The sequence below is a fragment of the Triticum aestivum genome, chromosome 3A, assembly GCF_018294505.1.
Source record: "Triticum aestivum cultivar Chinese Spring chromosome 3A, IWGSC CS RefSeq v2.1, whole genome shotgun sequence".
Lineage (NCBI taxonomy): Eukaryota > Viridiplantae > Streptophyta > Magnoliopsida > Poales > Poaceae > Triticum > Triticum aestivum.
Genome location: NC_057800.1, coordinates 220,406,587 through 220,425,419, shown reverse-complemented (window position 1 = coordinate 220,425,419; position 18,833 = coordinate 220,406,587).

Below are 18,833 nucleotides of genomic sequence, written 5' to 3'. Positions count from 1 at the left end.
CACAGGCAAGAACTCTTTCTTTGACTGTTCCATTTTGAACTACTTCAAAATGTCAAGGTATGTACTCATTGAAAAAACTTATCAAGCGTCTTGATCTATCTCTATAGATCTTGATACTCAATATGTAAGCAGCTTCACCATGGTCTTTCTTTGAAAAACTCCTTTTAAACACTCCTTTATGCTTTGCAGAATAATTCTACATTATTTCCAATCAACATTATGTCATTCACATATACTTATCAGAAATGCTGTAGTGCTCCCACTCACTTTCTAGTAAATACAGGCTTTACCGCAAGTCTGTATAAAACTATATGCTTTGATCAACTTATCAAAGCGTATATTCCGACTCCGAGATGCTTGCACCAGTCCATAGATGGATCGCTGGAGCTTTCATATTTTGTTAGCACCTTTAGGATTGACAAAACCTTCTGGTTGCATCATATACAACTCTTCTTCAATAAATCCATTAAGGAATGCAGTTTTGTTTATCCATTTGCCAGATTTTCATAAAATGCGGCAATTGCTAACATGATTCGGACAAACTTAAGCATAGATACGAGTGAGAAACTCTCATCGTAGTCAACACTTTGTACTTTATCAAAAACCTTTTTCGACAAGTCTAGCTTTGTAGATAGTAACACTACTATCAACGTCCGTCTTCCTCTTGAAGATCCATTTATTGCCGATCATCGGGCAAATCCATCAAAGTCCATACTTTGTTCTCATACATGGATCATTTCTCAGATTTTATGGCCTCAAACCATTTCGTGGAATCTGGGCTCATCATCGCTTCCTCATAGTTCGCAAGTTCGTCATGGTCTAGTAACATGACTTCCAGAACAGGATTACCGTACCACACTGGTGCGGATCTCACTCTGGTTTACCTGCGAGATTCGGTAGTAACTTGATCTGAAGTTTCATGATCAATATCATTAGCTTCCTCACTAATTGGTGTAGGTGTCATAGAAACAGATTTCTGTGATGAATTACTTTCCAATAAGGGAGCAGGTACAGTTACCTTATCAAGTTCTACTTTCCTCCCACTCACTTCTTTCGAGAGAAACTCCTTCTCTAGAAAGTATCCATTCTCAGCAATGAATGTCTTGTCTTTGGATCTGTGATAGAAGGTGTACCCTACTGTCTCCTTTGGGTATCCTATGAAGACTCATTTCTTCGATTTGGGTTTGAGCTTATCATGATGAAACTTTTTCTTATAAGCATCGCAACCCCAAACTTTAAGAAACGACAACTTTGGTTTCTTGCCAAACCATAGTTCATATTGTGTCGTCTCAATGGACTTAGATGGTGCCCCTTTTTTTAACGTAAATGCAGCTGTCTCTAATGCATGATCCAAAAACGATATTGGTAAATCGGTAAGAAACATCATAGATTGTACTATATCCAATAAAGTACGTTTATGACGTTCGGACACACCATTATGTTGTGGTGTTCCAGGTGGCATGAATTTGTGAAACTATTCCACATTGTTTTAATTGAAGACCAAACTCGTAACTCAAATATTTGTCTCCGCGATCAGATCGTAGAAACCTTATTTTCTTGTCACGATGATTTTCCACTTCACTCTGAAATTCTTTGAACTTTTCAAATGTTTCAGACTTATGTTTCATCAAGTAGATATACCCATATCTTGCTCAAATCATATGTGAAGGTCAGGAAATAATGATACCCTCCGTGAGCCTTAGCACTTATCAGATCGCATACATCAGTATGTATTTATTTCCAATAAGTCAGTTGCTTGCTCCATTGTTTCGGAGAACGGCGTTTTAGTCATCTTGCCCATGAGGCACGGTTCGCAAGTACCAAGTGATTCATAATCAAGTGGTTCCAAAAGTCCATCAGCATGGAGTTTCTTCATGCGCTTTATACCGATATGACCTAAACGGCAGTGCCACAAATAAGTTGCACCATCATTATCAACTTTGCATCTTTTGGTTTCGATATTATGATTATGTGTATCACTATGATCGAGATCCAATGAACTATTTTCATTGGGTGTGTAACCATATAAGGTTTTATTCATGTAAACAGAACAACAATTTATTCTCTTACTTTAATGAATAACCGTATTACAATAAACATGATCAAATCATATTCATGCTCAACGCAAACACCAAATAACACTTATTCAGGTTCAACACTAATCCTGAAAGTATAGGGAGTGTGCGATGATGATCATATCAATCTTGGAACCACTTCCAACACACATCGTCACTTCACCCTTAACTAGTCTCTGTTTATTCTGCAACTCCCGTTTCGAGTTACTAATCTTAGCAACTGAACTAGTATCAAATACTGAGGGGTTGCTATAAACACTAGTAAAGTACACATCAATAACATGTATATCAAATATACTTATGTTCACTTTGCCATCCTTCTTATCTGCCAATCACTTGGGGTAGTTCCGCTTCCAGTGACCAATCCCTTTGCAGTAGAAACACTTAGTCTCAGACTTAGGACCAGACCTGGGCTTCTTCACTTGAGCAGCAACTTGCTTGTTGTTCTTCTTGAAGTTCCCCTTCTTCACTCTGCCCTTTTCTTGAAACTAGTGGTCTTGTCTACCATCAACACTTGATGTTTTTCTCGATTTCTACCTTCGTCAATTTCCGCATTACAAAGAGCTTGGGAATCGTTTCCGTTATCCCTTGCATATCATAGTTCATCACGAAGTTCTACTAACTTGGTGGTGGTGACTAGAGAATTCTGTTAATCACTATCTTATTTGGAAGATTAACACCCACTTGATTCAAGCGATTGTAGTACCCAGACAATCTGAGCACATGCTCACTAGTTGAGCGATTCTCCTCCATCTTTTAGCTATAGAACTTGTTGGAGACTTCATATCTCTCAACTCGGGTATTTGCTTGAAATATTAACTTCAACTCCTGGAACATCTCATATGGTCCATGACGTTCAAAACGTCTTTGAAGTCCCGATTCTAAGCCATTAAGCATGGTGCACTAAACTATCAAGTAGTCATCATATTGAGCTAGCCAAACGTTCATAACGTCTGCATCTGCTCCTGCAATAGGTCTGTCACCTAGCGGTGCATCAAGGACATAATTCTTCTGTGCAGCAATGAGGATAAACCTCAGATCACGGATCCAATCCGCATCATTGCTACTAACATCTTTCAACACAATTTTCTCTAGGAACATATCAAAATAAACACATGGAAGCAACAACGCGAGCTATTGATCTACAACATAATTTGCAAAATACTACCAGGACTAAGTTCATGATAAATTTAAGTTCAATTAATCATATTACTTCAGAACTCCCACTTAGATAGACATCCCTCTAATCCTCTAAGTGATTACGTGATCCAAATCAACTAAACCATGTCCGATCATCACGTGAGATGGAGTAGTTTCATTGGTGAACATCACTATGTTGATCATATGTACTATATGATTCTCGCTCGACCTTTCGGTCTCCGTGTTCCGAGGCCATATCTGTATATGCTTGGCTCGTCAAGTATAACCTGAGTATTCCGCGTGTGCAACTGTTTTGCACCCGTTTTATTTGAACGTAGAGCCTATCACACCCGATCATCACGTGGTGTCTCAGCACGAAGAACTTTCACAACGGTGCATACTCAGGGAGAACACTTCTTGATAATTAGTGAGAGATCATCTTATAATGCTACCGTCAATCAAAGCAAGATAAGATGCATAAAAGATAAACATCACATGCAATCAATATAAGTGATATGATATGGCCATCATCATCTTGTGCTTGTGATCTCCATCTTCGAAGCACCGTCATGATCACCATCGTCACCGGCGTGACACCTTGATCTCCATCGTAGCATCGTTGTCGTCTCACCAATCCTATGCTTCCACGACTATCGCTACCCGCTTAGTGATAAAGTAAAGCATTACAGCGCGATTGCATTGCATACAATAAAGCGACAACCATATGGCTCTTGCTAGTTGCCGATAACTCGGTTACAAAACATGATCATCTCATACAATAAAATTTAGTATCATGTCTTGACCATATCACATCACAACATGCCCTGCAAAAACAAGTTAGACGTCCTCTACTTTGTTGTTGCAAGTTTTACGTGGCTGCTACGGGCTTAAGCAAGAACCAATCTTACCTACGCATCAAAACCACAACGATAGTTTGTCAAGTTGGTGTTGTTTTAACCTTCGCAAGGACCGGGCGTAGCCACACTCGGTTCAACTAAAGTTGGAGAAACTGTCACCCGCTAGCCACCTTTGTGCAAAGCACGTCGGGAGAACCGGTCTCACGTAAGCGTACGCGTAATGTCGGTCCGGGCCGCTTCGTCCAACAATACCGCCGAACCAAAGTATGACATGCTGGTAAGCAGTATGACTTATATCGCCCACAACTCACTTGTGTTCTACTCGTGCATATAACATCAACACATAAAACCTAGGCTCGGATGCCACTGTTGGGGAACGTAGTAATTTCAAAAAAATTCCTACGCACACGCAAGATCATGGTGATGCATAGCAACAAGAGGGGAGAGTGTGATCTACGTACCCTTGCAGATCGACAACGGAAGCGTTAGGTTGATGTAGTCGTACGTCTTCAAGGACCGACCGATCAAGCGCCGAAACTATGGCACCTCCGAGTTCTAGAACACGTTCAGCTCGATGACGATCCCCGGACTCCGATCCAGCAAAGTGTCGGGGAAGAGTTCCGTCAGCACGACGGCGTGGTGACGATCTTGATGTACTAATGTCGCAGGGCTTCGCCTAAGCACTGCTACAATATTATCGAGGACTATGGTGGAAGGGGGCACCGCACACGGCTAAGAATATGATCACGTGGATCAACTTGTGTCTCAAGGGGTGCCCCTTGCCTCCGTATATAAAGGCTCAAAGGGGGGGGGTGCGGCCGGCCATGATAGGGCGCGCCAGGAGGAGTCCTACTCCCTCCGGGAGTAGGATTCCCCCCCTTTCCTAGTTGGAATAGGATTCGTTAAGTGGGAAAGAGGAGAGAGAGAAGGAAGGGGGGTGCCGGCCCCCTCTTTCCTTGTCCTATTCGAACTAGGAGGGGAGGGGCGCGCGGCCCAGCCCTGGCCACCTCTCCTCTCTTCCACTAAGGCCCATTAAGGCCCATATACCTCCCAGGGGGTTCCGGTAACCTCCCGGTAATCCGGTAAAATCCCGATTTCACCCGGAACACTTTCGATATCCAAATATAGGCCTCCAATATATCAATCTTTATGTCTCGATCATTTCGAGACTCCTCGTCATGTCCGTGATCACATCCGGGACTCCGAACAAACTTTGATACATCAAAATGCATAAACTCATAATATAACTGTCAAGCGTGCGGACCCTACGGGTTCGAGAACAATGTAGACATGACCGAGACACGTCTCCGGTCAATAACCAATAGCGGAACCTGGATGCTCATATTGGCTCCTACATATTCTATGAAGATCTTTTATCGGCCAGACCGCATAACAACATACGTTGTTCCCTTTGTCATCGGTATGTTACTTGCCCGAGATTCGATCGTCGGTATCCAATACCTAGTTCAATCTCGTTACCGGGAAGTCTCTTTACTCGTTCCGTAATCCATCATCCCGCAACTAACTCATTAGTCGCAAATGCTTGCAAGGCTTATGTGATGTGCATTACCGAGAGGGCCCAGAGATACCTCTCCGACAATCGGAGTGACAAATCCTAATCTCGAAATACGCCAACCCAACATGTACCTTTGGAGACACCTGTAGAGCACCTTTATAATCAGCCAGTTACATTGTGACATTTGGTTGCACACAAAGTGTTCCTTCGGTAAACGGGAGTTGCATAATCTCATAGTCATAGGAACATGTATAAGTCATGAAGAAAGCAATAGCAACATACTAAACGATCGGGTGCTAAGCTAATGGAATGGGTCATGTCAATCAGATCATTCACCTAATGATGTGATCATGTTAATCAAATAACAACTCTTTGTCCATGGTTAGGAAACATAACCATCTTTGATTAACGAGCTAGTTAAGTAGAGGCATATTAGTGACATTCTGTTTGTCTATGTATTCACACATGTATTATGTTTCCGGTTAATACAATTCTAGCATGAATAATAAACATTTATCATGATATAAGGAAATAAATAATAACTTTATTATTGCCTCTAGGGCATATTTCCTTCAGCTGCCCTGGTATTAGACCCAGTAATTGGCGGATATCACTTCAGACGAGTCTTCATGGATGGCGGCAGTAGCCTAAACCTAATATACCAGGATACAATCCGCGGGATGGGGTTAGACCCAACACAAATTCGCCATAGCAATACTACTTTTAAAGGAGTAACGCCAGGCCCAGGGGCTCGTTGCACGGGCTCCCTCCTACTACAAGTTATATTCGGCTCCCCTGATAACTTCCGTCGCGAGCATCTAACTTTCCACATCGCTCCGTTTCAAAGTGGCTATCAAGCACTGCTCGGACGCGAAGCGTTCGCTCGCTTCAATGCAATACCACACTACGCCTCCCTCACACTCAAGATGCCCGGTCTACGTGGCATCATTGCAGTGCACCGAAATATCAAGCGATCTCTGTGCGCCGAAGAAAGTGAGGCTGCCTTGGCAGCCGCACACTAAAGGCGCCCGGACCAGCGAAAGCATCCAATAGGTCGTCAAGACCTCAGACACAACTAATTGAGTCCGGCGCCGCTACTTATACCGAACAAACACTCACACCCCTATTTGTTAATACAAGGGGCTCAACGCGCACAGACAAGTGGCAATTTCTTCTCATCTTGAATTATGCATGGTTTCTTTAAAAAACTATCTTTCTGCACGACAACTTTTTCACCTAAATTCCTCTCTTTTACAGACGATCATCGTGCTACACCCGTCCAGGATATGGCACAATGGAGACACAGGCGCAGACGTGCAGCAGGGACCCATTCCAAGGATTCTTTTTAGATTAAGACCCTGCGTAAACCTTTTTTACTGTCTCTTGTTGATACATATCCACCAAAGGATGCTGACATCTTGGCATGTGGCCACGCCAGAACAATGCACGTACCTGGACAGAAGGGGCTTCTTACAAAGGCCATTATTTAGGCCCGGTTTATACCACTAAGACCGAATACCTTAGGGAGTGTTCGGCGTCGCGAGTTCGTCCTTATATGCATCAGCTCCGAATCATTGTCTTTGGTCAAATGTTGGGTTTGCCCGGCTCCTGTGTTTTGGTGCCTTACGTTTCGCTTTACCGGCTAAGGTAGCGCCAGCAGAACTACTGCGATTGTGCCATGGTTCATCCGGACGAGCACCTCAGTAGAGAAAGCCGAAAACTGACTGTCATGATATAGCGTGAGACTGGTCAACCACTCGATGACCTGTCGGAATGTTAGAATTCCTCCGCCTTAACGAAGGACCGTTTTCCGGCCAGGCATGTACGCACCCCGGGATCGGGAGAGTGCGGAGCCACCAGGGGCTATCTAGTAGCCCCACTGTCAAACTCCTATGGCTAAGTGAAAGTGCTAAAGCATTATAGTCCGGTTGCCTCGCTCGCTCCGCTATCACCTCCTTAATAGGACCAAGACGTTGGGTTAAGTGTGAACGCGTGTTTGTGCGAGCACCTCCGCATTATATGCGTGAGGGTTGAAGCCGACGACTGCAATCTTTCAGGTTATACACATGTATACATAAACGGCCGCCCAGGAGGCATCATATTACTTTCAGGCAAAACTATAAAAATAGCCTTACAAAAATTTATAAAAGCATTTCGCTTACAATGAGATTACATATCACTCAAACATAATATTTTTTGAGCACTGGGTCTCTTTCAAACGAGCACCCTCGAGAACTTCTTCAAAGCAGTGCTCAGCAGCCCTTCAACCTATGGCCGAATCCCGCGCTGCAACGGTGGTAGCATCCATCTCCGCCCAGTATGCTTTAACACGGGCAAAGGCCATCCGTGCGCCCTCTATGCAAGCCGACCTCTTCATCGCATCAATGCGTGGCACCACGTCAACGAACTGCTGCACCAAGCCGAAATAAGAGTCTGGTTTTCACCTTTCCGGCCATAGCTGATCCACAACAGTCCTCATGGAGAGTCCGGACAACCTATTTAGTTCGGCCCATTCGGCCAATTGGTCACTCAATGAAAGTGGACGCTCGGGAGAATGGAATTGTTTCCAAAATAGCCAGTCTACTTCATGGTCTGTCTGACCCTGGAAATACTTGGCCGCGTCGGGAGCGCTCGCTGCCAAATCCATGTATACATCCTCCGAACTCCACAACCGATCTAGAGGGGCATATCGTGGATCTCCGAACTTCCTCCGCAACATAAAGGATTTCCCGGCTACAATATCTCCGGCTTCCCGCAACTCCTCCTTCTTTGCCCTCATAGCAGAGCGGAGGTCCTTTCTCGTCGCAGCAGCCTTCTCAAGGTCTGATGCCTTCGCTTGGTTTTCCTTTTCGAGAACCCGGCAACGGTCGGCGGCGGCTTATAATTCTATGGCCATCTTGGCCATCTTGCCTCGGCTCTCGCCATGCGCGACCTTCTCGGCTCGCAACTCTTCGGCCGCCTTCAAAGCAGCCGCGTTACCCAACCTCGCTTGTTCCTTGGCTCGGGCAAGTTCCGCCCACAAGGCTTCAACGGTGGCAGCTCCATCTGCAGTCATAACATATTAAAGATACTGGCTTCACGCTGCTCTTACTATGCAGCGTTTACCAGATAATGACACTTACCCTGTGCCTCGTCAAGCCTTTTGTTAACAAGCTCGATGTTGGCGTCTGTCGCATCCAACTGCCGTTCTAAATGGGCATACTCGCTCGTCCGGCTAGCCACCGGAGCTTCCATTACCTGCACATAAAGGCAGTATGGTTATTACCTGGGAATATGATCCTCTGTTCGTCGTCGTTTCTGACGACAACCAGAGTCTCAGGGGCTACTATCTACACAGGGCACACCTAGCATGTGCAGGACTATCATACATTCTTTTACGTACCTCAAAGCCTATCAGTAGACTCATAAAAGCTTCATGCAATCCGCTTTCGGCGGACGATATCCTCTCCATCACCGTATTCATCAGCACGCGGTGTTCGTCTGAGATGGCCGCTCGCCCCACCAACTCCCTCAGAACATCCGATCGCACACTAGACGGTGCCCGACTCTTTTGTCTGCTCTCTTCGGGAACCGGACACTGGGAGCTTCGGGGGTCAACGGGATTATTTTCTGGCCTCGCTGGACTCGGAGAAGCCCTCCGCGATGACACTTTAGGGTCACCCGCTTTCGGAGTGGAGGAGTCCGGAGGAGGCGTTTCACTCTCCATCATCTCTGGAAGGAGATCCCCTAAAGACGAGCTCATTTGAGAGGGGCTAAGGCCCGAACTGCAAAGATATATGCGGTAGTTACTTTCTCAGAAGAAAAAGATGGCGTATCTGTACTATTAAAGTATTTCGGGTCACTTACGACTCGTGGGAGAATTGATCCCCCCGCAGACTTTGTGCGGCCACTGTGCCTCCCGAGGTAGGACCCTCTGTGGGAGACTTCTTCTCCCGTTTGGAAGCTTCGGCTTTCGAATCCCCGGGCGCAGTCCTTTTCCTCTTCCGGTCGTCTTCCTTCATGAAGACGCTCGCTCCCTCGGTTAGAATGGGCAGCCTTGGGGGCCCGCGTCTGCCCGTATTATCCTCCCCGGTATCTTCCTTCAAGGGCTCCGGGCAGGGTGCGACCTGGAGCATCTTTTCCAGTACCGGATTTTCCAAACCCTCGGGAAGGGGGGCCGAACACCGGATCAGCTTCGCCTTTGTTAGCCAGTCCTGGTCAAAAAGCGAACTCTCAGAGATAACTTCGTAACAAGTGAGAGATAGTATATTCGGCCGGAAAATTCCCTACCTGTTCGGCAGCGCGGATACTGCTCAGGCCCACGTCCTCGGTGATTTCCGGACACTCCACTTGAGGTCCTAAGAACGACTTGTACATCTCCTCGTGCGTCAGGCCGAGGAAATTTTGAATGACACGCGGTCCCTCGGGATTGAACTCCCACAAGCGAAGGGGCCGGCGTTTGCAAGGCTGGGCTTGACGGACCAGCGTGACTTGTATCACCGTAATCAAACTAAGATCTCCATTAAAGAGATCTCGAATGCGGCTTTGCAGCATAGGCACGTCCTTGGCTGGACCTCAGCTCAGTCCTCTGCTAATCCATGACATCAGTTGTGGTGGAGGGCTCGAGCGGAAAACGGGGGCAGCCGCCCACTTGGCACTTCTAGGAGCCGTGATGTAGAACCACTCCTGTTGCCACAATTCAGATACCTCTTGGATGGAACCTTTGGGCCATGGAGCTCCCTTCATCTTGCGTATTGAAGCACCTCCACACGCCGCATGTTGCCCCTCGATTATCTTCGGCTTTACTTAAAAGGTCTTGAGCCATAGGCCAAAGTGGGGGGTAACCCGTAGGAAGGCCTCGCACACGACGATAAATGTCGTGATATGAAGAAAGGAGTCCGGAGCTAGATCATGGAAATCTAGCCCGTAGTAAAACATCAAGCCCTTGACGAAAGGATCCAAAGCAAGGCCTAGACCTCGGAGGAAGTGGGAGACGAACATGACGCTCTCGTTGGGTTCAGGGGAAGGGACGGCCTGCCCTCGGGGAGGCAGCCGATGCAAAATCTCGGCGGTCAGATATCTGGCCTCCCTCAACTTTTTGATGTCTTCTTCCGTGACGGAGGAAGGCACCCATCGGCCTTGAAGGCTACATCCGGACATGACTAAAGGTTCGGAGCACCTGACCTGGACTTTGGGCGTTTGAGCTTGAGGCGGGGGAAGGATTCGATTGAACACGGGAGGGAAAAGTAGAAAGCCTTGTCCCTTTATAAAGAGGGTGAATATCAAGCGTCCTCTCCATGTCCGTTTGGACTTGCCTATAATCTAGGAGTCCCAGAAGAGATTGGGTTACCCACACCCGTATTGATGAGAATCCCGGAATAAGGGGACATGATCTCTGCTTTAACAAGACGTGCCAATGAAATCGCCTCGCGTAACACGCTGAGGTGGGGTAATAAAACGACTCGGATAAAGGCTTGGTCGTGGTGTGTCGCACTACGGAATACGTCAACAGATTAGAATTGTGTAAATATTGTTCTCTCTATGGCAATATGTGGAGACTTATTTTGCAGAGCCGGACACTATCTTTGTGTTCAAAATCTTCTATGAAGTACTTGGAGGAGGAACCCGCCTTGCAATGCCGAAGACAAACTGCGCGCCGGACTCGTCGTCATTAAAGCCTGGTTCAGGGGCTACTGAGGGAGTCCTGGATTAGGGGGTTTCCGGATGGCCGGACTATACCTTCAGCCGGACTCCTGGACTATGAAGATACAAGATCGAAGACTTCGTCCCGTGTCCGGAAGGGACTTCCCTTGGCGTGGAAGGCAAGCTTGGCGATACGGATATACAGATCTCCTACCATTGTAATCGACTTTGTGTAATCCTAACCCTCTCCGATGTCTATATAAACCGAAGGGTTTTAGTCCGTAGGACAACATACACATCAACAATCATACCATAGGCTAGCTTCTAGGGTTTAGCCTCTCCGATCTCGTGGTAGATCTACTCTTGTACTACCCATATCATCAATATTAATCAAGCAAGACGTAGGGTTTTACCTCCATCGAGAGGGCCCAGACCTGGGTAAAACTTCGTGTCCCTTGTCTCCTGTTACCATCCGGCCTAGACGCACAGTTCGGGACCCCCTACCCGAGATCCGCCGGTTTTGACACCGACAATCTTCGTAGAATATGTAGGAACCAATATGAGCATCCAGGTTCCGCTATTGGTTATTGACCGGAGATGTGTCTCGGTCATGTCTACATAGTTCTCGAACCCGTAGGGTCCGGACGCTTAAAGTTCTATGATGATCGGTATTATGAGTTTTTGTGTTTTGATGTACCGAAGATAGTTCAGAGTCCCGAATATGATCACGGACATGACGAGGAGTCTCTAAATGGTTGATACGTAAAGATCGATATATTGGAAGGTTATATTCGGACATCGGATGAGTTTCAGGGGTTATCGGATAAATACCAGAGAACCGAGAGGTTATCGGAACCTCCTGGGTGGTTATTCGGCCTTATGGGCCCAAGTGGAGGAAGAGGAGAGGCGGACAGCTAGGGGCACGCGGCCCCCCTAGCCCAAACCGAAGTGGACTAGGGGGTTGGCCCCCCCTTTCCTTCTTCTTCTCCCCCTTCCTTCCCCTCTCCTACTAGGACTAGGAAAGAAGGGGGAATTCTACTTGGAGTAGGATTACCCCCCTTGGGCACGCCCCCTCCTCCTCTCCCTCCTTTATATACGGGGAGGGGGCACCCCTTGGACAGATAATAATTGATCTGTTGATCTCTTAGCCGTGTGCGCTGCCCCCCTCCACCAAAACCACCTCGGTTATATCATAGCGGTGCTTAGGCAAAGCCCTGCGATGGTAGCTTCATCAACATCATCACCATGCCGTCGTGCTGACTAAACTCTCCCTTGAGCTCTACTAGATCATGAGTTTGCGGGACGTCACCGAGCTGAACGTGTGCTGAACGCGGAGGTGTCGTACGTTCGGTGCCGAGGATCGGTCGATCGTGAAGACGTACGACTACATTAACCGCGTTGTTATAACGCCTCCGCTTAACGTTCTACGAGGGTACGTGGACGCCACTCTCCCCTCTCGTTGCTATGCATCACCATGATCTTGCGTGTGTGTAGGATTTTTTTTTTGAAATTACTACGTTCCCCAACAGGAGCAACTTCAATGGGGCGACCCATTTCGTCTGCCGCCGTCCGTTTGGGTCGGCGCGGATAGAAAAGTCGGCCCAACGTGCCGACCCAAACGGACGCACGTCCGCTTTCGTCTGCCTTCCAACCCATTCACGACCCATTTTTCAGATGGATTTGCATCGGCACGAACACAAGATGAACGCGCGCGCTCGCCCTCTCTCCTTCCCGGGCCCGCTGGTCGGTGGCACATTGGCCTCTCCATATCCAACAACACACCCTCGCCCGCCTGCTTCGTCGCCGACGCTGCCAGCCATTTTTTCGATAGAAAAAGGATACATAGATAGTTATAGCGTCCACAGATAAAAGAAAAGATCAACTACTCATCGCTTTCCGACTCCGACTCGGTAATGTCCTCCTCCGACGTTTGGATGTAGGCGTCAGCATACCGCTCTTCCTCGAAGTCCCACCCCGATGTTTCTCGTAGCTTCAGTTTCAATTGAGCGGCCTGCTTCCGCGCATGCTTGTCCTCCTGATAGGCGGCTCGCTCCGTCCTCCTCACCTCCCTCTCCGTCCTCCTTTGCTTGTAGAACAGGCGCTCGTCGATGATATCCTGCGGGAAGCGTTCGCGCCACACCACCATGGCTTCCACGTCCTTCTCGGTGATGGCGAGGCGATGCTGCCGCCCCCGATGGACACGACGATCCTCGCCGGTGAAAAGCCACAGGAGAGGCACGAGATCCTGCGCCCGCTGGCTCGACATGTCAGGAAAATTCATCTCCCGACGAGGCCTCAGGAGGCGCCACGCCACTGCGTCGTGCGCGCGGGCCACCTCCTCTATGGTGTCGAAGGTGTCGAGGATGAGACGTTTCTTGCCAAACCAGATCTCGGAGGAGAAGGCGCCGGAGCGGCGCTTCGAAGCGCCCAGGCGGCGCATCAACATGGTGGCGTAGAGGCGGTGAGGCTAGTGAGAGGGGGCGAGACGAGTGGGCGGCGGACAAACTGTGGAGGGAGCGCCGGCCGCGGTGCGCCAAAACAAGCACGCGAACCTTTCCCGCGTGCTGGAGCGCCAAAACCAGCGCGCGCTATGCTGATTTTCCCCCGCGCGCGAACCTTTCCCACGCGCTGGAGCACCAAAATCAGGGCGACGACATGGCCATTAGCATGATCTAAGCATGCGCGGTCATGAAATGGGTCGGCGCATTGGGCTTACTGCCGACCCAAATCTAAAAGAGGACGGACGCCGGGCGGGCGGCCGACCCAAACGGACAAAAAGCGGACAAAAGCGTTGTCCGTTTGGGTCGGCCCATTGGAGTTGCTCTAATAGTGGCAGGCATCAACAATGCAACTTCGAGCTTTTCTTTTGCGATATTTCAGCATATTCGTCGGCAATTTAATGTTTTAGCTCATATTCTTGCTAAGTCTTGTATGAACTTTAGCGGTTTTGTGTTTTCTATTCTACTCCATATTGTATCTAGGGACTCTTGGTAACTATTTTTTTAGAAAGAAAGGGCTGCGCCCCTGTTTCATTTCATAACAGAAACGAAACAATAGATCCAGAGTATATTACATCACGAGAGCTCACGACGGACAGCAGGCACGCTGCCGTAGTAAAGCGTCACAAATCTATGGCAACGCAAAAACCAAAAACTAGAACTAGTAAAGGAAGAATCCAGCAACAACTAGTGCACTTTTAAACAGAGAGAAGCTATAGGCTCATAAGCCAAAAGAAACAAGTCTAAAAGGAATTTCCTCGCCTCAGCAAGGATCTGGCCACAACAACAGAGGAGGGCATCTCGCTTTCATCTCCAACTTTTCCACAGCCCACTCCAGCTTGCCCCTGGCACCTTCTGAGAAAAGTCATTCCCATGTAAATAGATTTGATGTTGTTCTCCTCCATATAGCATGCAAACCAGGCCAACAAACGTTATTGAAAACCATGTCGTTGCGACTTTTCTAGATCGCCCATAGCCCAGCTGCATGGACCGTGTTAGTGGCAGCGAACTTATCTCCTCTAAGCCGGTACGAGGAGATAGACATCATATTTATGTCTTCACTCACTCCAATAATGGCGCGGATGGCTTTCCAGAACTCAGCAGCAACAAAACAAGCACTGAATAAGTGGAAACAGGATTCTTGCTCAGAGCAAAACACGCAAGTGGGATCACCCACCTCTTGTATTTTGCTCAAATTATCTCTGGTCAGTAATTTATTATTAACCAAAAGCTAGAGAAAAATATGAATCCTAGGGGGGGTTTAAGTTTCCAAACAGCAGGAGAAGTAGCAGGCAAGACCCCCTGAAATTAATGAACTTATAGAAAGAATTGACTGTATAAACCCCTTTAGAATTCAGATTCCAAACAGGGGAGTCATCCTCATCTACCAAACAAATGGAACTAGCAATTTCTACAAGTTCAAACCAAAGAGCTACCTGCTCTTTAGTAAAACATCTTCTAAAAGTAAGCTTCAGGTTATGGCCATCCCAAATTTTATCAAAAGTGGCATTATGTTCATTAGCTAAGTTGTATAGATCCCAATATTGGGTAGCCAAAGTAGCATTGCCAAACCAATGGTCCTCCAAGAACCGAGTCCTCTTGCCATTACTAACCTTCCAAGAGAAGCCAAGTTTGGCAGCTTGTGCTGCCCAGATCACCCCTTTCCAGAAAGGGGAGGCTCCAATAGCAGAACAAGCAAAAATGTTACTGTTCTGAGGGTTATATTTGGAGTCAATGATATTATTCCAAATTTTGCCCTCGGAGTTGTAGTATCTACTAATCCAAGAAGCTAATAGGGCCAAGTTCATATCTCCTATGTCAGTAATACCAAAACCATCAAACTCTTTCTTCATATTTATTGAGTTCCAGGCAATTAAATGATATTTGTGATGACCTTCATAATCATCCCAAAAGCAATGAGCTAATGGGGAGTTAATGAGCTTAATAGCCCATTTAGGAACTTTATAAAGCCCATAAGATAAGTATGGATGCTAGCTAAGCAGGCTTGGACTAAAATAAGTCTCTTGCCAAAGGAGAGCGGTCTCCCTCTCCACCCAGCAGCTTTTCTTAATGATCTTATCAATAGTAGGATGCAGATCCTCTTTTCTAATTTTGCTAAAATGTAAAGGGGCACCCAAGTACTTAATAGGGAAAGTACTAATTTTACAAAGCAGGGTTTGAGCAAAAACTAAGGCCTCCTCCCTATCACTATTGATGGGGACAAGGTCACACTTGTGAAAATTAATCCTCATACCAAAGATCTGCTCAAAACAAGATAAAATCCATTTAAGGTTTTTGGCATGTTCTAAGTTTTTGTCTAGGAAGAGCAGGGTGTCATCAGCATATTGCATGCTAATGACCCCAATAGGATTTGAGGGGGGGGGGAAACACCAGCAATTAAGTTTTCATTAACATCTGTGAACAAAATTCAAGTGAAAACGTCAGCAACTAAATTAAACAGCAGCGGGGAGATAGGGTCCCCCTGTCTTGCCCCTTTGCCAGCTATAAAATACTCACTGTTGGTGTCATTAATTCTGACACCAACAGACCCTTTGCAGAGTAAGGATTCGATTTTATACATCCATATAGGACCAAATCCTCTCTTCCTAAGCATTTTCAGGAGGAATTCTCTACTGATCATGTCATAGGCTTTTTCATAGTCAAGTTTGAAGCAGAAACCAGACATTTTGTTAGTGGCAACTTCATGGACTACCTCATGAGCAGCCACTATGCTTTGAAGGATAAATCTTCCTTTTAGGAAAGCGGTCTGGTTGGGAGAAATTAGAAAATTACAAATAGGGCCAAACCTATTGGTGACACACTTGGCAAAAAAAATTAAAACTGCAATTAATCATGGCTAAAGGCCTGAACCTATCCAGCTTAACAACGTTAGGTTCTTTAGGCACTAAAGTAAGTAGGGAGAAATTAAGGCTGTACAAATCAAGCTCTCCAGCCTCCCAGTCTCTAAACAGAGCAAATAGATCATTTTTTATTAAATCCCGGTACTTTGGATGAAACAGGAAAGGAAAACCATCCGGTCCAGGTGCTCCTTCGGCATATGAGCCAAATACAGCAGCCTTAATTTCCTCCTCAAAGAAAGGTTTTTCAAGTAAATTAAAGTGCTCAAGAGAGAGCATGCTATCATGATCCCAGAAGTCATCCTTGAGATCAATGTCAATGGTAGGAACATAACCAAATAATTTTTTATAATAATCTACAGCTATTTGAAGAATACCTTGGGTATCCTCCACAGGACCTGAAGGGGTTTCCAGCATAGCAATTTGTTTCTTCCTCCTCTTCTAATTTGCCACTGCTTTGAAATACCCAGTGTTATATTCACCCTCCAAAATCTCTTTCTCTCTGGACCTCTGCCTAGCCTTGATCTCCTCCCTTCTCCAGATTTCATTCAGCTCACCTGCAATATTTTTCATTTTATTCTTAGAGTTAGCAGATAATGGTTGAGTTTCAACTAGGATATCTAAGCAATTATATTCAGCCACTAGTGCCTGCTTATTTCTGTTCTGATCTGCTTCATAATTAGCACACCAACCCTTAGCAGCTTTCCTAGTAGCCCTGATTTTAAATTGCCAGATATCAATGGCCCTGGTGGCTTTGCACTCAGTGTTCCAAGCTTTATGAATAACATCATCATAACCAGGAATATTAAGCCACCATTTTTCAAATCTGAAGAATTTAGAAGTAGGGTTCGGGAGCCAAGAAGTAGTATTTAATACTAGAGGAGTGTGATCACTCCCCACTCTGGGTAGGGCTTTGATAGAGGCCCCAGGGAAAATCCCATCCCAATCTACAGAAACAAAAACTCTATCTAAAGTTGCCATAATCAAGTTGTCTTGATTATTAGCCCAAGTATATCTCCTCCCAGCATTTTTGATCTCAATGAGCCCAAACTTGTTGATCCAATCATTAAACAGATCGGCCCAATGTTGATTAATATTACCAGTATTCTTCTCACTAGTATACCTAACCAGATTAAAGTCACCCCCCACAAGAGTAGCGCCTGACCAACCAGCAAGAACACTATTGGGTTCATTAAGAAAGTCTAGTTTGAACTCATCATAAGCAGAACCATATACAGATATCAATCTCCATCTAGTATTATTATGTTTAAACTTCAAAATACAAGAGATGCAAAAGGTGCCTATATCACATTGTAAAATGTCAAAGCAATCCTCTTTAACACCTACTAGGATACCACCTGCAGTGCCAGCAGCAGGTAGCCAGTTTCACACAAAACCACTCCTAGAATCTATGGCATCTAGTTGTGGGATGGTGAAGTTGGCTTTTTAGTCTCAGATAAACAAATAAAGTCAGGGCTACAAGCTTTTATAAGCTCTTGCACTCTAGAATTCTTAGCAGAGCCATTGAGGCCTCTAATATTCCAGAAGGCGCCAATCATAGAAAATTATTTAGATTTCCTACTCCTAAATGACACTTTTTTGTTTCTTTGGTGGGATACCTCCAACCAAGGAAACTATCCTTCCTCCCTATCTAAATATATTTCAGTGCTAGGGGAAGGATGTTTTCCAGTATCATTATTGTTACTAAAAGAAACCTCTCCATCAGCATCAGTGCTAGGAGGGAGGAACATTTCAGGGTTGTCTTTATGGAATTTCGCCAACCTCTCAAGTTCAATATGTTTAATATAATCAATATTATTGTTACAACTACTAGGATAATTCCCAAGTCTCAAGCCAGCCAAATTAGCATTATGTAAAAGCAGATCAATATCTAAGCAAGCAAAGGAATTAAGAGAAAGAGCTGCAGTGCTACCTTTGGATACTTCCAGGTTTTGCACTTTTTTAATCTCTTGAGCCGTAGCTATAGAATTTTTCCCATCTCTCTTGATCCTGTTGCTTATCCTAGTGGCAACAACAGGGCCCCACTTCCCTTTGTCAGGCCTATGGGCCTGAGGCCTGGGAGCTGGGCATGAGAGAGTGAAAGTAGAGGAAGCCAGGGGATTGAAACCAATGCTATCAGTGCCATTCACAACAGATTCAAACTGCACCAGCAGACTGTTGCCACAGCTCACATAGTAGGATTTTTTGGTTGCATCCAAATAGCTTTTGGTAACAGGGGCCACCTGACAGTTAGACAAAGCAAAAGA